The sequence below is a fragment of the Ambystoma mexicanum genome, chromosome 3p (genome assembly GCF_040938575.1).
Source record: "Ambystoma mexicanum isolate Mex_15411 chromosome 3p, UKY_AmexF1_1, whole genome shotgun sequence".
Lineage (NCBI taxonomy): Eukaryota > Metazoa > Chordata > Amphibia > Caudata > Ambystomatidae > Ambystoma > Ambystoma mexicanum.
Window position 1 is genome coordinate 878837100 of NC_090925.1, and position 21899 is coordinate 878858998.

General features: G+C 44.9%; 1 protein-coding gene across 2 annotated transcripts in view; it reads right to left on the reverse strand.

Moving 5' to 3' along the window:
- The window catches only part of LOC138581055 (sulfotransferase 1C2-like), a 347674-nt gene that overhangs the window by 57050 nt on the left and 268725 nt on the right, over positions 1-21899 (reverse strand). The window lies entirely within an intron of this gene.

Here is a 21899-nt window from a genome sequence, read left to right on the forward strand (position 1 = left end):
CATTGTCCGCAGTTTCTTCTTTGTTGATACAGTTTATCATGTGCATTCCATCTGTATAAGATCTCATTGTGCTCGCCGTAAATGGAAATTCTCGTGCCTTTGTGGGGAAGTGCCAGTTCATCCACCACCTGAGGTGGGCCACACATTGGTGATCAAACTGGTGATCAACTCATGCTATCAGGTTTCTCTATATCAGAATCCAACCTCTGAGTGAAAAAAGGGTTTTCAAAATAAGGCATGCAAGAGGACCTCAGTCTGAAGCCATTTGTATATTTGATTTTTTTCTGGCACTCCTTGGTAAGTAACTGGCATTGGGTAAATTGCCATTCAGTAGAGGTAGATATCTCACCAATCACCCTGGACCACAATGCAAAGACTGTGAAACACCAATGTCAGAGGAGGGACCTTTGAAGATTGATTGTATTCATCAGGTGCAACTTGACTGGTGTTACATGTATAACAAACTAACACTCACATTTCTTAAGCTAACATGCTTATGTTGACAGCCTTGAAATCAGTTATTTTTTATACAGATAATCAATGGAGGGCAGACATATTCAGGCAAAGGAGGAGTGTGGTCCCTGTGTTTGACCTGTTAAAGGTGATGTATTTGGCCAGCATGGAGACCGAGACAAAGATTGTTGCCATAGCATGGGCAGGGGTGGGGGGAATCAGGTTTGTGTAGCAGTGGCCCTATTGAAAGGACAGAAATGACAATATAGAGTGAACACACTTAAGTTACAAGAGACAGGCAGGGTCATCACGAGTTGGGCGGTAACCCTTAAATGCGGTGGTAATGCTATTACCGCCGCATTTAAGGGCTGCCCAATTACGAGTCTGGCAGCATTTACCCCCAACTGCAAGCTGGGAGTAAATGCGCCAGAGAAATTCCTATTTTCTTGCGCAATTAGCGCTGCGCAATCAGCACCGAAAATTCCCCAATGGACACAATGGGGAATGGGGAATTACAGTTACCGCCCAACCCTTGATCCAGCAATAATAGCACCGGACCGGTTGGCGGTAACACTATTAGCGCGGGTGGTAACCCGGCAGTAATACCGCCTGGATACCGCCCAATTCGTGATGAGACCAGGATCTAATGACATGGCTCATTTGCGTAGTAAGGGAGGGATTGCAATAGACAAAAAAGCCCAGATCTTTAAACTATTTGGCTGGGATCTTTGTAAATTGGCTGGGGTCGCAGAGCTTTCAAAGGCTCAGGGTCAAAATCGCTCACTTAAGAGATGAGGGCCATCAATGAGGAGAAGAATTTCAGGTTTTTTGAAGGGTTCAATTTCAGCCAATTAGCACACATTAAGGAAAAGGAAATCCCATATGGGTGGTGGGGGTGTGGGGAGGGGGGGTTGGTGGAATTTGTTTCTAGTCCAACCGTAGCAGTATCTAGGTGTCATCTGGGTATGTTTAAAAGATAGATGCAAAATAAATTGGATGATGATTGCAAAGGAATGAAGCTAGAGGTTGATGAAAGATGCATAGCCAGTGCAGGGTTGAATCTGGAAGCCAAATACAGTCTGGACCCTTTTTTGAGGATCTAGTGATTAACTGTGTCAATCACTGCGTAGAGACCGAGGATGTGAAATGTGTTGATACCGTCAACGCTAGCCAACATTGGATATCATCCAGCAAAAAAACCAGGGCTGCCCTTTTTCTTGAGATGGGGCTGAAACGGTTTACAGGCAACCAGCTCAAGTAGAAACGCAGAGAACGGATGCTGGGCCTGTCGGCAAGGTCAGAAATGTCTAGGTAAGTGAACCTAGGGTATGAGGGTTTTGGGAGTTCAGCAAGGACCATGAAGAGCTCTGTTTGTTTTTTTAGCTTCAATGATTCAAATGAAGTAATGCATATTTCTTACCTGGTATTCAGAGGCTGTAATACTGAATGTAAGACAAGAATGTGGTTGTATCTCAGAGAGGAGGGATGTCCTCCAGCATCTTTTACGGGAACGGCATGTCCATTTGCGGTCTTAGAGGCCAGCCTTAAACCATTTAGCTGAATGGGGGTTGTGTCCTTGTATAATGTTCTTGAGTGAAAGAAGGTAAATCCAGAAGTTGAGCGATTTGCAAGGCTTGGCTGGTAATGGATGGTGTTTCCAAGAGTTTATCAATGAGATCTTTAGAGATTCGCTTTTCCTTTGTCAGAGGCTTATAGATAGAGTTTCAAATTGGAGGTTTGGAGGAAGTGAGGCAAAGGGGTTCTTTAATGGGACAGCAAATTGATCGTACCAAGTGGCATTGTATTTGACAGAGACTGTATCCCCTTCAGAAAATGGCAAGTCAATGATGGGGTCATGTCAGTGGTTAGTGGAGGATAAAAGATGAGTAGGGTCTACAGGTTCCAAGGTGAGCATCAGTTCATGGGAAGAAGGGATTTGCGGTTGATCCCAATCCCTTCAAACAAAAATGTCAACTACTGAGCCTCTGAATAAAATTATTACAAACAATATTAGTGGGTCGGCAAGAGTTATTCTTAGGGCTTGCAGGTTCAACTTCAGGAGTACTTCAGGAGGGACGGGAGGATAGCTCTGTGGCAACATGCGGGTCTTGGAAGCAACACCACGCTGAGTAAACACAGGTTTGAATCCCGGACCCGCGCTTGAAAGAAGAAAAAAAATGAGCGCTTTAAAAATAACAGACCCTCCCAGGGGTGTAATTTTAGGAGGGAACGGGGGTGTTTGTCTCCCCACAACTTTCATGGCACACCATTTTGTCCCCATTCATTTGGCTGGGGCACCTTTTCTTCAGATGTCATGTCCCCCCCAACATTTTCAGCAAAGTTACTCCACTGCACCCTTCCACAATGAAACGAGCGCCTAGATACCTATGGGTTATGTGGACTGCGGAAACATGCAAAAATATATATATCTTGTTAGGCTGAAAAAGGAGACTGTTTGAACAGTTGATGAAATATGCTTTAGTTGAGGCCCAGGTAGCACATTAGTAGGAGTTCGTTTGGGGAGAGGTTTAAAATGAGTAAGATTTAGTTGAGGGAGGGGCAGAAATCTGAAATAGGATAGGCCATCTTTTTGTCACTAGCACTGGCCATGTCTGATTGCTGACTTTCTGGTGGATGGTTTTGTCACCAAGGAGGCCTGGTGCAGCCACAAATTAGGTGATGCTGTACGAGTGGCAGCATGGCCAGGATCTCCTGGCCATGCTACACACAGGAGGCACAGCCCGTCACATTTCCACTTGAGATGCTCTTAGCCCTATGATGGGATTAATTGGGAGAAGTAATCCAACAGAGCTGCCACGCCTGTATGCTCGACTCCCTTTGCATCATTATAAAAAGCTGATATAAAAACAAAGAAAAGACTGGCCTTGAATAGGGGAAAGAAAGAGAGCAATACATTAGACGCCTTCCAATGGCTTCGTACTCACATAGCTAAGAGCAGTTAGATTGAGTCCACCACAAGGGCAAGGCCAGGGTGTGGCAGGAGGAGACGGGACTGTTCATTGGAAGGGCTGAGCCAACCCAAAGTCTCACATCAGGGCTGTAAGCCATCCCTAGGGGTGGTGGATGGTAAGCAAATTCCCCTCCGAGTTGCTTAAAGAGACAAGCCCGCATCCCTCACACCAGAGAGAAACAGTGTCAAGTCCCTATAAAAGGGCAAGGCCTGTGGTAGCCTTGGTGTGAGTTAAGTATACAAGCTAATTAAGAGCCGGCTTAAGAGGTGAACCGGAAGAGCTGGAGGAGGAACTGTCGCAATAACAAGATACAGAGATGTAAAGCTGGAGGAGAGGCCCAGGAGCTTGGGCTATGAAGTAGACAAGAGTGCAGGGATGGCCCAAGAATGCTGTGGAAAGATAGACCGTAAAGCTCGGGTATTAGTGCAGAAAGGCCCAAAGGTCTGGGAAGGGCACAGAGGGATGAGAAGAGAATAGGCCAGAGGGATGGGCAGAGAAGGGAGGATGGAAAGAAGGGGCCAAAGGGCCTGAGGGAGAAAGGCCCAGAGGGGTGGAGAAAGAGGCTATTGGAAGTGGAGCAAAGAAAAACATTATTTGCCAGTGGGGAATGAAGAGAGTTCAAGGAAAGGGCTGGGGAGTTGGTGGAAGATTTGTTGAAAGTGGCAGAGGAGTGGAGAAACCTCCAGAAGAAGGGTGAGGTGGTAGAACATCAAGTAGGTGAAGGAAGAAGTAGTATGAGGAAGTGTGGAGAAGAAGTTCAATATTATCACAGAGGAGGGAGTCATTACGTCGGAACAAGTGTGGAAAATGCATCAGTGCACCTACATCATTGTGCGTACAGAGAGGAAGGTTTAGAGCAGGAGCAAGATTTTTGGCGAGATACCAAAGACAAGAGAAAGACTATGCTAGTTAGCTGGAGAACCAGGACTCTGAGGTAGAAAGGTTGGCACAAGGTTTAGTGACTACTAAGGTAAGACCTTAGGGCATCCTTCAGTTTCCCTGGGGCTCCAGGCCCCTGTTGAAGGCCAGCTCTATTGTGACACGCAGCGACGCTCCGTACGCGCAGTGATATAGGGTCCGGAGCCATGGTATCTGCCAGTCACTCGGGCGCAAGCCCGACCGCACAGTTCCTGACAAGGATATAGCCCTTTAATTGAATAATAACATGCACCATAGTTTTGGATAGTTGTAGTTATCAGGTATTGTAGCGTGATGGAGTAAGAAGGCTGATGAGGCATTATCATTTTGGCTATAGACTTTTATTCAAAATAAAGCAAAGAATCTGTCTCTCTGTACTCCTAGAAGGGTTTCCCCTACCTCCACACAGAATAACTCATACTCGTCGAGATGCAAGTCAAAACCCAAAATACTGTCCTCTGTCCAAACCAACTACACACTATGCGTAATAATAAGCAGCGCTCAGATGCCTGAGGGTTCGTAGCACTATATAAATGCAAATTATTATTCTAACCGTGCCACTAAGAAATAAACCAAAAAGGATTCAATAAACTTCTTATCAAAGTCACTAGGAGAATGTCTCCCTTCTCCTTGCAAAACAATCCAGTATGATGCTGTCCCTACAGCAGTCTCTTGCAATAGGGTCTGATTTACCAAATACATTTAGACCGGTGGATGACTCCCTTCTCCTCGTCTTTCTGGAAGAGTTCTGGAGACTATTCCTTTAAAGTCCTTTACAAATCTCTATTTTCTCCCAAGGATTTACAAACAACCCAGTTAAGGCTTTATCCACTCTTCCTATTGCTGGCCCTTTATCAGGACTGTTTATCTTGAATATTCGGGATATTATTTCCTGACAGTTCTTTGTCCTTTTGGTATTTTTCACATATGTTGGTTTTCCCATTGAAATGCTTGACTTTTGGTTCTCTGGATATCACTAATGTGACGAGGGAGTTCACTCGAGAGGAATATTTGACTCTTTGATCTCCCTGGACCCCACCTGGCTTTTTCACAACTCCTGTTACCTGTATATTCACTAGGGAGCACTACCGGATCTTCCCAGGGTCTCAGGTCGTTGTCAGTTCTGCACGCATTCAACGTGTATTCTTGCTTTCCTCCTCTTTGGTCTATGCAGTTCCACAAAGTCGTTACTGCAGCAGTCTCCGCGTATTTAATGGACCACACAGTCCACCTCAGAGAGACCACGCCACTGCTGGATTCTTCCTGCTTCTGCAGCATGTCGGGTAGCGCAGGTTTGAAATTCCCAGCCACTTTCCCCTGCTGCTCTTCCTGCTCTCGAGCATGCCTAGCCCATCCTCAATCTTTACTTTATATTGCTGGGATCACCCCAGCATAGCGTCAATGTTTGTGGTCAATGCCTCTGAAGTTATCTTCATGCCTCATAGCGGCCACCTCTTCACAGTTCTTTGGCAATCCCTTCTACTGTTGTTCTGTATGCTTCTTTGCTTCTTCTTCGTCTCAGTCTTATACGAGCCTACAGATGAGATAATAGAGACTTCACAATAACACACAGCAGTAGATCCTCCCGCACTGGTTCACCCCCAGGGTCTGGATCCAAAGGCTATGGCCGTGCCCTGGCCACATGAGAGAGAGATCCCCGGGGACTAGCGAGTGAGACACCCTCTGATTTCTCACAATCTACACTTCTTTCTCTGGTCCATGTGTAACCTTTTTCCCGCTTTACCTTTTTGGTTTGAAGGAGGATGAGAAGGTGTTATTCCTCATCCTACCTATGCATGTGACGTGATGCAGTATGGTCTTCGTGTTCCTGTTCTGTCCTTGTACTCTGTGTCACTTACATCTTGAACCCCTGGGTCTTGGATGCCCTATATATGCTTCGAGCTGCCTACCTTGTGTCCCTGTAACCTGCTACTGTGAACTACCTGGTGCACCCCATGATAATCAAAGTCACCTACCTGAAGCTGCTGCCTCAGACTCATTCCTGCCACATATGCACATCTATTGCAACAAGGGTTTGTTCATTCAGTTACTTCCTAGAGTTGTGGTTGGGAATTGCAAGTAGTCCTTCTTAGTTGTGGTGGGGATGTTTGGTACTGGTGATGACCTGGGTGAGTTCTCGATGGAAGACATCATTCATGACTTGTTGTTTTCTCTGTTTCAAAGTGTGCCTGTTTGTTGGCATGCAATTCTCTTCTGCAATCTTGTTGTTTGTCTCTCTCCATTTCCCGTGCTCAGTACTCTATAGTGGGGGTTTCCATCATGTTGCAGTGTCCTCATTATGGTGTAAGGTAGAGTTTAGTGACTCATACACCATGCTTTGATACCTGCAAGTGTTGTCTGTCTCTTGGTATGACAGACTTTGCTTTTGTTTGCATTGTATCTACTGTAGTGTTTACCATTGTTGCAGGGTCCTCTTCGTTATACTGGTGTTCAAGTGTTTTGTTCTTATTGCACCTTTTGTTTCATGATTACTTTGCCTACTGTGCATGTAGTTCCACAGTTGTTGTCTTCTCTGTCTAAAATCTGTGCTATGTGTCTTGTGGTATCCATAGCAGGCTGCGGTCCTTTGGGTGTACGATTCCTGGAGTATAGTGGGAGTTTTCCCTTGTGTTCCATTACTTGATGTGGCAATTATTGATTTTAAGTTTCCGTTGTCGGCATCTGCAGAGACATGCAATATGTGATTATGAGTTTCACTCAAATGCATAATATTAAAATGTGTGAGACTTCACAAAAGGCAGTACTTCTGAAAAGCGGATTGTGCCAAGTCAGAGTCAATCAGATGTCAGGTTTCTTGCTCTCAACCGTTCCTCCTTCTGAAGATGATAATCCAGAGTATAATTGAGGTGGCTAGTATTAGGTTGGTATATTTTATATAGAGGGCTGATTCCTCACACTATGATTGGGCAGGAGCAGAATCGATGAAATGTCAGGTGTGCATGATTCATGCTTCAACAACTGCAGATCCAGCGTACGTGGGTTCTAGTCCTAGTTTCTCCACTTGATCACTAAGTGTGATCTTGGGAAAACTGCTTTATCTTCCTGAGATTCTTTATCTGCCAAAATGTACAAATTGGCCACCAACTGGTATCAATCCAAATATTACTAAATGGACATTTTGATTTTACAAATAGATCAACTTTCTCACAGAATGTCAATCTTTTCATGAGGATTACATGCTGTTTTCTGATGTCATCCTTTCATTACCTATCAAGAAGTGGGTAGACATATGTGTGCTAAGTGTCTTTCAGTTACACAAGTTCTGTGTTCTTAAACGTGAGGTTAACAAAACAATGTCTGCTACCTCATCTGGTTCTAGCTTTTGCTTGTCATTTGAATTAGTTGTGTGGTACATTTTATTTTGAAACAAAACAATCACATATTTGGTCTATGTTCATATGATGATTTATTTTGAAGGCCACCTGACCAATGCGTTATAATTGTTTGATTTATAGTCATTTCTGAGACAGGGAGAGTCTAAGGTTTCGGCTTAGTTGTGTAAATAATGGAAATGATTGCTTCATTAGTGTTTGATGAAGAACACTTCATTAATTACAGGTCCAATATATGTAGACAGAAGTCCTTGGGTAATATATATTCCATTCCTGGGTGAATACAGCAAGCAAAACAATTGCCCAACATAGGACCAGCAGCAGCAGAACACAAACAATGTAAAGACAAACAAAGTGTTTTATCAAATAATACTAAAACCAGGTGCTCCTACAAACCCACACACCAATGTAATCACTAGCCTTCCAACAACAACAACTCTGTCTTCATGGGACTAACAAAGGACTCCATCCATTATTTGCAACTTCGTCAAAACCAGGCAGCCAGACTCATCTTCTCTCTGCAAGCCTTAAACCCCATTTCATCCACCTTGAAATCCGTGAAATGGCAGCTACTTCACCTCCAGCATCAAGAGACGTACCCCCACCAGGAACTTGAGATATGCTTTCCTCGTTGAATAGTGGGCACCTAGGTTCCATAGAAACTGCCCGTGTCCTCCCCTTTTTAGCTTTTGGCTCTAAACAATGTAACACTAAACTGGTGCAAAAAAGAACGGATTGTATGACAGATTCCATCATAAATGTGATGGTGTCTTCTGGACACAGCTGCCAAATAATGTACTTATCTCCTCTTATCCTTTACCCTCTTATCGTTCTATCTGTACATTTTTGTAATGTCTGTAATTCTGTTGTATGCAAGAATTGGTTTAATTATTTAAGATATAATTTGGTTAATTAATGGCTACCTCATTATGCAGGAAACCCTAATTTAATAACCCCCCCAACATACAGTCTCACCATACAATTTGGGGAACTAGAAACAGGCTATTTTCGGAATCAATATTTTTGTAAAATAAAATAAACGCAAAGATGGTCCCCAGATATGTGCAAGGGAAGTCACCACAATGTTCCACAATCACAAACAACTTGTCAACAAAAACGAAATGGACCTGCCTGCATTTATCCCACGATTTCTCACACACAAGCATTCATTTCCACAATCATTTCTATATACATATTGAGGTCTGAATAACCAAACCTTTCTAATTGTAACCCTGCAGCGATCATTGGGTTTAAATGTGCCACATAACAATCAAAACGGTACATGGGTGATAACAGTATGACTCTGAAAAACGTTTTACTTTCTCTAACATGCCAGCATCTTGGCGCAAGATTCTTTTTCTGCATTCAACAGTGAGTGGTTACATGAAATATACATCTGTATCATTTTCTAGGTGATCAGTAATGACACAATTAAACTTGGTCTCCTTTTCAAATTTAGTCAAAATAGCTGCAGCCCTCACAGAACACACCTGATCAAACTCATCTTCATTCGGCCATGGTACAGGGCCCTTGAACCATGGTTTAATGTCGATTATATCTGTAATAGCACATTGGGTACTTTTTAAATATCAATTATTAAATACTACAGCTTCAGTGCTAGGGATTGTTCACTCTTTTGCACAGTGCACAGCAGAGAACGCATTTTGTATACATTTACATGCATCTCACTCAGACTTAAATTCCATGAAATGAGGATGTAACTCATTTTCTTAAGTTTAATTTGACAATGATATTCCTTCATTATGCAATTATAGATCAAACAATATCAATATATTGGCAAATGAAATAATGCCTAGAGAATTGTTTATACATATTTTATTTATTTACCATGTGTCTTAGTCCAACAGAACTTCTCACATCAATATATTTTAATATTATCCTTCATATTCGCTAAATAACATATACAACATATTCCAGCACTATTCATACTCCACAATCACAAGTCAACAATCATCATAGTTATGCATCATAAAAGATAAAACATTTAATTATTACAGAGTAAAACTTTATTAAAAGCAGTTATAACATAACAATCAATAGATATATTTTTCTATGTGACTCCTACAATTCTATCAATGTACAGAATGCTACCAATTCAATAAAGTAATATGTACAGGGCTAAATGTTTCATATTAATGCACATTCCCATATCATATAAAGTAGTATGTGCAGAGTTAAGTTATCCTTATTTTTACACAATCGCTAACAAGTATTTGAAAGGTTTACGTTGATTTCTACCTGCTGCCAAATTCTATGCAATGCCATATGCAACGCTGCATTATGTGTATTTACACAATACTGCCAAAAACATTGGGTTTTGATCACATCGTAATCTTATAAAAACTACCCAAATAGCACATATATAGGACCTGTGTACCTTCTATTTGGTCATGACGTGCCTATTTGTTGCAAGAATATGTGCAAATGTACACAATCTACACATTCTGTTATCCCGTGGTATCCCCAATAGAGGACCACACATAGATAAAGTAGGCAATTGATTTAATTTCAGAAGTAGTCAAATCTCTTCTCAGTAACAGAGATGGGCATACCAGCAAATATATTTGAGTTTTCAAATACCAATGAGTGACCCTTGCATGATTTTGGAGGGATTTTAGCACAGCTAAATGTCATAAATCATGTTCCAATCTCAAAGTCTAACTTTTATTTCAAACATTTGCTTAAAATGGTACAACTCCATTTTCCAATCCGCGATCCAACTAAAGGTTTGGAACAGATTCTCATTTCACTTTTGAAACTCCCTGAACTTTAAATCAGCATCATTCTCTATACACTTCCTCATCAAATTCTGCAATGGGCAAGTAGGAAATTATACTGGATATTAGTGAAAAAGATGAAGAAAAATACACTCAACTAAATTTTGTTTAAAATAATGTGAATTTTAAAACGCAAACATGAAACATTTGAAAACAGGCAGAAGAAGCTCAGATTCAAATAGAATGAATGAATTTACTTGATGCCACAAAATAAAATTATGTAATCTATAACTACATAAAGAAGGAATATCAAGATCAAATTAAATTTAAGAAAACAAGAACGCTTTTTTGGGAAGAGAAAGACTATCGAGAAGACCGAACATATATATTTGAATCTAAATATAATATCAAATTAAATAGATTGGAACAAGGTAGTATTTCAAATTTATCATCAGCAACCTCAGATGTAGACTCAAGTGGTAGTGACAATGAAGCTACCAGAGATTCAGCTAATACTCAGGATAAAATGACAATTTATTTAGAACAAATCAGACGATACAAGAAAGGAAGCAAAGAAATATAAAGCATGTGACTTTCAAACAGTATTTAGTGGAAACCGAAATGAACAGAAATAGAAGAAGTGGGGTGTTAGCAACAGGAATATTGGCATTAGCTACAATACATTTTTTAGATATATTTGTTATTGAAAATGTGCCTTTTGTGTGGTGAAATGAATTTGAATAATCAAGCAAACAATATAATTTGGCATATATATGTATTTAAGAACCCTTATGAATAAGGATTCAAGAAATCTTATATGTTAGAGAGTTTAACTCCCTAACCACATTTGAGGTTAGGTTGCACTCAAACTAAATCCTCGAGATTAAGGAGCAGTCTCTTAATTACTGCATAGCACAGCTGTAAAAGCTCAGCAACCTAATATTAGATATATCTCTGGTAGTACCTGAATGAAGTGTGTTAGCACTCCCAGAGAATCGACCTACCCAATCTACATTGGATGTTCATATTTCTATATTTGTGAAAACAAATTAGGGGCACAAACTGCTCCTAACACTTTACATGCTGAATTGTTTTTCTTTCTTAATTCAAGGTAGCAACATGCAAACTCTATGAAACCTGACTTACCGTAATATGTCTAGATGCATGTCTTTGTATGCAACATCAATGTACAGCATATTCATTCATAAACCAAATCGTAGAGAAAACTCTGTGCTCCGAAAAAAACTCTTTGTTTTATCTCGAAGTCATATGACTACAGAATTAAGAGGATAATTAGTGTCTCTGTTTAAAGTGTAATATTTAATAATGCCCTTTATTCAAACTCTAGATTAAGGCCTCATGCTTCTACACATGACTCATGTAAACAAATCTATATCACAAGTTCAGAGAGTGATTGATTAGAAATGAGAAGACAGATCTGCTTTGTTCTTCTGCATTAGTGTAGCACCTGGGTGATTTTTATCAGAGCAGGGTCGAAAAAGTGCCAGCTAGTGAATTAATTTTCTTTTGAGGTTGGCAATAAAAAGAGAACAAGCTCCAACCACCTGGCCAATAAAGATGGTAATCTCCTTTAAAGATCATAGACGTAATTTCCTTGTTATGCTAGTCTATTTTCTTATATGAATTTCCCCTGGAAAACTCCCAAAGGTGGGGGCAAACATAAACGAAAGCCTGAGTCAACTTGAGGTCAGCACAATGGGCATCATTATAAGTCTGCCGGTTCGGTAGTAACGGGGCCGGTAAGATACCCGCACTGCAGCTACCGGACCGGCAAGCTACGAGTTGTGCTCGCGGGTGCCTTTCTGCCCGCCAGGTCTGGCCTATGCGACTCAAATGGGAATGGGGAATAATGAATACCGGCACACAGCAAAGGGGATGGACTGGGTCCACCAGGGTCAGAATGCCCCTGTACGTCCACATTGACGGATGGTGGTAATTGCACAACTTTTACCGGCATGGCTACCGCCAACATCGTAATGAGGCCCAATATCTTTCTTTTAAGACCCTTTTTGGTTTATAATAAACTTTTCACCATTTATTTATATAAAAAGACAATAAAAATATAACATTCCGTCACAATGCATTCAATATAAAATAATACCAATATTATAGCAATAACAATACTTACAAAATTAACCTATAGGTGATTTAAAATTTGCATGCCATTCATTGCAAAAGAAAATATCATCCTAAATGACATGGCCCTCATTACGACCCTGGCGGAAATCGAAAAACGATGGCGAAAATGCAATACCGCCATCGAATAGCGCTCGGTGCGACTATGACCCGTCACCGCAAAGTACGAAGCCATTAGCGACACCGTAGTGAACGCCAAAGCTAACTGCACCAAGCACGCGCGCGCGCGCCATGCCAAACCGCAAACACCACCATGGCGCAAGGGTACGCCAATTCCGACCCTAGTGGACATGTACCTAACGCCATCAGGCATGGCGTAATGTACCATTCCGCCATGGCGAGAAGTACGGCATCGCGAATCAACCGTAAACGGCCCCACTGAGTGCCTGTACACCGCTCCCTGCCCACAAAGTACAACTCCCCGTAGGTGCAATGAAGTCACAATGCAACCATTGAAATGTACAAGTCACCCATGCATGGCAACGAACAAAAGAAACACAAGAGGGGCCAATGGGAGCTGCAGGGCACAGATGGCACGAATACAGAAGCCATCCCAATGGACATGACCACAGTCCCCCACCAAGAAACGCACGCAAACACAGGCACCTGTGACCAGCAATATTCCGAAAATCACATCATTCCACCAGTCCACCTGGCTGACCGGCATCTGTTACACAAAACCCAATCCCCCGCCCCTGAGCATGACAACATTCAAACAGTCATATTGGCAGCCCCCATCCCTGACCTCACTGGGCTTCGTAGGCAAACGCGCCCAGCACAGTACCACGCAACTAAACCCCGAAGCTGGAACCCAATGCAGATCTCCTCACAATACATCGCCCCCCAAATAGGCATATGCCACATCACTTGCAAAGAAAAACGCTACACGGGCCAAATCAGAATAGAAATTTTATGCACATCAAAGTCACCAAGCCCATACAGCCATCAGGCCATGAACTCCAAAACACTAATCACCATTGTGGGCTGCATCCGCAAGAAATGACCAGCCACTACCTGTGTGTCGCCCTGTTCCCCCATGGTACACAGAGCCACATTCACGTACGAAAAGGCAACATGGAAGCGCACAGAACCGCAGGGCCGTCCCAATGGGGAGGCACTAGTCCAGCTGAAAGGCCGAAATGTTGCTCCGAGCCACCAGTACTGCGTAAGGGCATGTGGGCCATTGGCGATCGTCCCATAAGATCGTAATGCTGCTCCACTGATTAACACGAAGCAGCAGGTGTCGGGAGTAAAATCCATCTGCAGGAGTGGCATACAGATGGCAGTGGCAAAAGGGGAGGAGATACCTGTCAACCAAAAGAAAAGAAAAAGAACAGAATGGCCATCAGAACTACATTCGAACAACTCACTTCAATGATCACACGAAATCCACAGCCATATGCATGCTAGCCCACTCAAAAGGATCATCACCACCCCAAAACCACTTGCGACTCATAACCATCTATATCGAGGTGCAAACACCATCACAAACGAGTGTACCTGTGCATGCGTCTGTCAAAACAGATTCCATCAGATGGGAATGTTAACGTGCATGGACACAAGTGTCTGAGGGCGCCTCGAGACAGGGAGGGCTCAACAAGGCCAGATAGACGATGGTCCCACTATGGCAGCCCTGCATCACATAGCGTAGGGGAGGCGGATAGATCCCAAGAAGCCCTGTACATGGCAAACTCTGTATCAAATCACCTGCCCATGCATCCATTCATCATTCCCTCATCCCGGGATCAAAACGCCTGAATAATTACTCACATAACATTAGAAACATCCATTGAGTCTGTGCGTTATGCAGCCTGCTAAATCCACAGTGCCCCAGCCCGTAATTCCAGTGTTATGAAGTAACATGTATTTGGGAACGGCCGGCCTCATCGCCCACGTAGCTACTATTGCGCATCCCAAACTATTCATATCAATCATTGCTCCCTCGCCATGGGCCCTGTCTCAAGGACATTGAACAATAGAACGTTATATTTGCAGTCAGACCTGTGGGCATCTCCTCGCCGCTAGCTGGAAACCGAAAGCGCCGCCCTTCGAATTCCTCATTTGCAACATCACGTCGAAAAGGCATCTGTGGCCGTTTGAAATCACTAATTATTCCATCGAGTGCGGCTGTGTGTGAAAATGGCAACTGCCTTCACCCACAAATGGGACGCCCCGCCCGTCGTTGCAACTCGGTACAGTGATGCATGAGGGCCCACCGTTACTCGAGTACTACGTTCCACTGACCCTTCACAAGTCTGTTCGCGACTGCACAGATAGTATGGGAAACAATGGGACCACAGCAGAATGAACATATCAACCAATCTTACACGGCCATCGGGTACAAATACATGATTGCAATAGCAAGATACCATTCCCCGAATTGCAGCGTTGTGCGCGGGACGTGCTCGGCCAAAGGGGAGAGCAGTTTGCACAGGTGGAATTAATCACCACAGGTGGAGGCCATACAGCCTGAAAACACATAAATTGCACAGCCAGTCTCCTCCCACAACCACACCGAAATGCTACCGGCAGGACTCGCGATGTTGGCCCTGGGGGACCTGATAGCACTGCAAGTGCTCCGACTCCAAGAAGAAGACGAACACCAACTACAACCAGCCGCACGGAGGAGACGCAGGAGGAGGAGGAGGCCAAGGCAGGGCCAGCAAGGCCCACCAGCACAGCCACTACCACCACGCAGGCAGCCCGCAATACCACGCCTCCGAGCACATCCGTTCAACCTCACTGATGAGCAGATCCACACCCTCTACCGTCTGGACCGGGACACCATAGCCGCCATTGTGGACATGACACAGGCTGACCTTGTCAGCATGATAGATAGCCCAACCGCCATCCCACCCCTACTAAAGGTGGTGTTTGTACTACACTTCCTGGCCACAGGCACCTACCAGCACACAGTCGGACAGTTGCATGGCATTTCTCAGCCACTGTTCTCACGGACACTATTGCAAGTGCTCGATGCCCTCCTGCAGCACGCAGACGACTACATCTCTCTACCACGCTCGGAGCAGGAAATTACCAACACAAAAGTGGGATTCCATGCACTTGCCGGCATACCGGGTTGCATTGGTGCCATCGACTGCACCCATGTTGAATTGGTCGTCCCACATGCCATGGAGGCCCAGTACCGCAACCGAAAACAATTTCATTCCCTGAATGTACAAATGGTGTGTGACTCCAACAGGATCATTACACATTGTTGTGCCCGATTCCCTGGATCAACCCATGATTCTATGGTCTTGAGGAACTCTACAATACCACGCTACATGGAGCGACACGCAGGGAACAGATCCTGGCTACTCGGTGAGTCTCATTACATGCATGATGATGTGGGGTATGTGAATTGGCAATGACCTGGCAGGAAGGGGGGGGGGGTGCGCGTACGTATCAATGGCATTCCACATCATACGTTTCTCGTCCACATACAGGTGATGCTGGATATCCACTGAAGAGATGGCTCCTCACACCAGTCCGGAACCCACGGGACCAGCATGAGGAGGACTACAACCATGCCCACTCACGTACCCGTGTAGTCATAGAACAGGCATTCGGCCTACTGAAGGGCCGTTTCCGCTGCCTCAGCAGGTCTGGCGGGGCACTCCTGTACCGCCATGAGAAGGTTGCAAAGATGGTGATGGCATGTGTCATGCTCCACAACATGTGCGTACGTAGAAATGTGCCCATGCCCCCTGACGCAGAACTGCAAGCACCTGATGATGGTCATGATGAGGGTGGGGATGTGGCAGCACCTCATGGAGTCTGCGAGGCACCGGAGGCCCGTGACATTCGTCAGCATCTCATTGATGTATGCTTCTAGCACTCACGCCTGGTGGCTGATACATGGACACGGGACTCGTGGCACTGCGTGTGTCTGGGACATGCACAATATGGACTGTACGCCTATGATGGCCTAGTACACAAAGATCAATGTCCACACATCTCATTGGTTGATCGTGCACTTTTTATGGCATATGTGATATCATGTTGAACACCCTATCGACCCGCCACCCAAGTGAGCCCAACACACCCCCTCCACCCTCCTACCTCCCCCCCGAACACCAGTGTCCAAAGATGCTCATTGTCAGTGGGCTGTCGCTATTGCATGCCCCCTCTGCGGGTATCAGGGGCACCCCTGCCTGTGGAGCGCAGGTTCCTTCCAGATCTACGTTGGGGGCTGCCCTGGACGGAACTTGCAACGGATGATGTGTCTGCCTGCTCACGTCCATGCATATCCCTAAGGGTTTGCGAGAGCTCAGTGAGCACACGGCGCACTGCGGCAAGTTCGGCACATACGTCTTTGGACGTCGCATGCAGTTCCCCCCTCAGGCTCTCGGTGCTTCTCTCCATTTGGACTCTCAGGCTCTCGGTGCTACTCTCCATTTGTGCCCTTAGCGTCTCTGTACCTCTCTCCATTTCTGCCCTAAGTGTCTCAGTTGATGTTTCTATGTCTGCCTTAGTGCCCCCACATTCATCGGCATGGTCCTTGAGGAGTGTGGCCAGTTGCTGCTGTTGTTCGATCAACTGGTCGAGGGACTGTTGCCTCTGCTGGGCCATGGCCATTTGCGGGGGTGTCACAGAGGGGCTGTTGTCCTCATGTTGCCTTGCCACAGGGCTTGTGGGGGATGGCCAGTCGTCGTCTTGTGGGTGCCCCTGCGTGGTATCCTCATGTTGTACGGGATGGGACAGACAGGGGGATTGGGACAGGTCATGGATGGATCTGACTTCGGCATCCCCGTTTTCTGTGTCCGAGCATGCTGCCATCAATGGGGTGTCACCTATGGTGCTGCTGCCACCAGAGGCAGTGCCTTCTGTGGCATCCGTTGGGGGGACCTGTGGTGGTGGTGGTGTGGGCATGCTGGCTGCTGGGGTGCCTGTTGATGTTCCCTCCTCTGTGCTGCCACCTGATTTGTGCTGCTGCCGTGTCTTGATGCGTGCAGCTGAGGTGGAGGGTCTCTGGCCGTTGGTCTTGGCCCTCTTTGCAGGTGTGCTGGTAGGGGTGTCCTGTAGCTCGTCGTTTGGATCGGACCCTGTGGTGGAGTAAAGGAGGGCGAGGGTTATTGATGGGTCTGTGGGAATTGGAATGGCATTGTATCACATGCATTGGGGTGGTACCTGAGGGTGATTTGGGTCGGGGCCTTGGAGGTGCTTTCATTTGTGTGTGGAGTGAGGGTGCAGTTGTTTGGCAGCCTGCAGTTAGGGTGTGCCTGCTGCACGTGTAGTACGTGTTTTAGGGGTTTTTAATTTTTTATGTATTTATTGTGGGTTTTAACGTGCGCTATCAGGCCGATGTGTGTGGACGTTCTCCTGGACATGTGTTTCTGTTGCACTATGTGGACGCATGGTACTTCACATGGATGGACTGTGTGGATTTGGCATTGTTTTATTTGGCCCACCTACCTGAATCTTCGGATGTCTGCACTCCTTTCTCCATCCCTCCGACTCCCTCTATGCTCTCCATTCCGATGGTGGAGGCACAGATTTCTTCCCAGGGGGTCAACTTGATGGGTGATTCAGGACCTCCCCCGGTGGCTGTGGCAATGTTGCGGTTGGCAGAGAGTATGCTGCGGACGCGTATCCGCAGGTCGTCCCATCGCTTGCGGCATTGCTGTGGGGTGCGGGGTGCGGTCCCCACCGCACTTACCCGCTGTGCCACCAGAGCCCATATGGTCTTCTTGTTTGCAAGTGCCGTTCTGGTCATTTGCGTGGAGAAGACGACGGCAGCATTCTCCTGGAGGGTCTCTGTTAGCACGGTGAGTTCCTCACGGGAGAAGTGGACCTGCCGCTTGCGGTCGCACGCTTTCTTCGCTACTTTTCCCATTTTTCTTGGTTTCGCTAGGGTGGGTGACGGGTTGGGGTGTGTTTCAGGGTAGTGATTTTAGTGGTTGTGTGGTTTTAGTGTTTTTATAGGTGTACTCCGGGATGTTTCCCGTTCCGGGCCCATGTTTTAACTTCCGTTTCCGTATATTTCCGGTCACCGTACTTTCCGGTAGGCGCACACTGCGGTGACCGCTAAGAGGGGTGGCGGTATTGCACCTAGGGCGCCGTACGGCGGCGGTGTGGGCCGTTTTTGGGTCATTTCCGCCATCGCGGACTTTGCACTTCCGCCGTGGCGTGGTGCTCGTGCCCGATGGGTCGGAATGGGCCGCACTTTGCTCCTTCGTGCAATGGCGGAAACGCTATTTACGCTGTGGCGCTCCGGTCAGTCACTTTCCGCCAGGGTCGTAATGAGGGCCATAAGTTAATTCACTATGCCGTCTACTCCTATTATTTGCTTGTAAGTTGATTTAATTCTTGCAGGGCATTGCCTAGCTACAACAATAATGACTGTTGATACTTTGATACAATCCTATTGCAGACAAATTCATTCTCAGAATCATATCATGTTGCAAAAAGCTGTTAAAATATTTAAAACTCACATCTCTTGTACCTGCCCAATATACTAGTAAATGCTTGATAGATTCGACCCTCATTCCCCAGCAGAAATTACATAGCCTTTTGTCCTTAGACAACCCAAATCTGGCAGCACTACATCTAGGTTTCAGTGAAATCGATGGTAAACCGAAGTGAGCTTTATTCAGGGTCATTTTATAATGAACAAGAGCAAACTCTCTTTTTCCTGTCTATGTTCTTGAAGTTCACAAAAGACGTATACTTAATTAGTTCTCTACTCAGTAGTCAATCAGTGAGTCATTTCAGTTTTCATTCGACAAAGTTTATATCATAAAACCAGCAGCAATTGCTATATAGTGTAATATAAAAACTTCACATTTTTTTAAATGATAAGACAATTAAGCAGTTAAAAACCCAAGAATAGGATATAACCATCAAATTACGAATACATAGGTTTCACAAAAAAAATGAGAGGATTAGAAGCAATTACTTCAACACATCCAGCTCCCCATGTAGTTATACTAATAAGCTCATCCTTAAAAACACTGTGTCATTGCAAACAACTCTACAGTATGATGAGGTTTTAAGTGTGGTGCAGTACATTCCTTATCGGCAGAATCAGTCATGTGCCTCGATGATCATTTATTCCATTGGACGTTCATGAGTTACCCATTGCATTTGAAAATAGCCATTCATACTGCGAGACGTTTCTGTCTTCTCCTCCATGCCGACATGAGATATTTAGAGGTACAATAAACAGCAAGCAAGTTAGTGGTACAGCAACATAACTGTCCAGATCCTCACCCAATAACAGAGAGGGTGAGCCTTACAGAGCGATTCAATGCGTGACATATCGATCTCTAAGAACACTGGAAGATTTGGGGTGCTAAAAGGCAAACCAAGTATGTGTTTCACATATTTGTTTTCAATGATTGACAACAAGCATCCCATGTTCCAGCAGAGCTCAGCTCCAGACATGGTTGCTTGTCTGGCCATCGCCTTGTAGGCCTCAAGAGAGACCCGCACTGCCCAATTGCCATGTCCACTTGTGAATCTAGCCAAGGCCCCGCGAAACCTGGTCAATGTGACTTGCGCTTGGGCCAGTTGACCATCCAGCTTACAGTTGGCCTTGACCCTTAAATTGAGGTAATCATATTCATCGACCATCTCTATCGGTCTGCTACTCAGTTCAAGGTTCAGGGCCCACCTTTCCTTCCATCTTCTGCCCCTGAAGATCAAGGCTTTTGTTTTTGTGACGTAAATGACTAGACCATTCTCGTCAAAGTATTCGGAAAAGGCTTCAAGTTGCTTTCTAAGTCCAGCTTGCGTAAGAGAGAGAAGGACAGCGTCATCTGCGAACATGAGCACCAGTACTTTATCGTTTGCCAGATTGGGGGCATCCATCTGTAGGGTTAGTAGTTTCTCAATAATCCCATTGATAAAGACGCAGTACAATTTGGCCACCAGGAAGCATCCCTTGCGTACTCCCAGCGCAATGTCTACTGCTGAAGAAATATGCCCATCAATCCCCCATCTCATGACCACCTCATTGCCTGAATGGAGGCTCTGAATGGCCTTCAGCAAGGAGGTTGGCATATTAAGACCACTGAGCATCTCCCGAAGCCGAGATCTCAGGACCATATTGAAGGCTGTGTGCAAGTCAACGAAGACAGATAGATACATTTCTTTCTCAAAACGACATATTTGTCACATAAAAGGCAGAGTTGCAAGATTTAATCACTGGTGCCTACTCCACTGCAAAAACCAGCCTGGAGATGGTGCAGCACCCCTACATCCTCAGTCTAAGCCTCAAAGAACCTAAGGATAGCCCTTGCAAAGACTTTTCCAACCGTATCCATTAGCGAGATAGGCTTATAGTTGTTTGGCGAATCCCTGGTACCTTTCTTGAACACAAGCACCATTTCAGTCTGGGTCCAGGACATAGGCACCATGTTGTGCCCAAGTGCTAAGTTGAATAGTTTTTTCAAGAAAGGGATCCAAATGTCAGGCTCCTGAGTGTAAAAATCAATATGGACCTTCTCGGGTCGTGGCACTTGATCCAGTTTTTGTCTCTTAAGTGCAATGGCCACTTCCTCACTCGTTAATACTGGTGGATTATGACTGCTAACTCTACCCTCTTGACTATGCTCTATTTCTTCTATCCCATAGTCCAGGTAGGCCCTAACTTCACCATACAGTTGTGTGAAGTGGTCAACCCAAGCTGACTCTGATATGCAGGCCTCGAGGGGATTGCTATGTGTAGGGAGGCAACATCCAATTAATTGGCCCAGAATTCCAGAGAATCCCCGTTATCGATGGCCATTAGCAAGGAGTTCCAGACCAGGGCCACCCAGTCTGCTATTTTCCTTTTTAACAAGGAGCAACAGTTTTTCCTGCCCTCACGCATTGCCCGCCTGCCTTCTTCCTCAACAGACTTGGCCTGCCTAATGAGCAGCCAATCATAGTCTAAAAATATTTTTTTCATTCTACTAGGCCTCTCAATAAATTCTGGTACTCCAGATCCATTTATTTGCAGATATACTAGGCCCTCAAGTCAACTACCATGGCCACTGCATTCACAGAGTATGCATCTTTTAACACTTCAAACATTGAGTTTGGCATAGGCATATAAGATGTACACATTAAATACAGCCTTCTCCACCATACACAGGCTTGCAATGACGATAGTGCCATTAAACCTCTTAATATTGGGATTGGAAAGGACTGTGGGAGGCCTAACATGGGTTTTCATAATAAACCTTCTTTTTTACTTAAATCATCCACAATAATAACTGGAACAATTCTAGCCTATAGATTAGTGTCGGTTTTACTTTAATTGTATAATCGTTTATTGATGGGATTGATAAAATATTTTGTTTATCAACTTCCTCTGGGCCCTC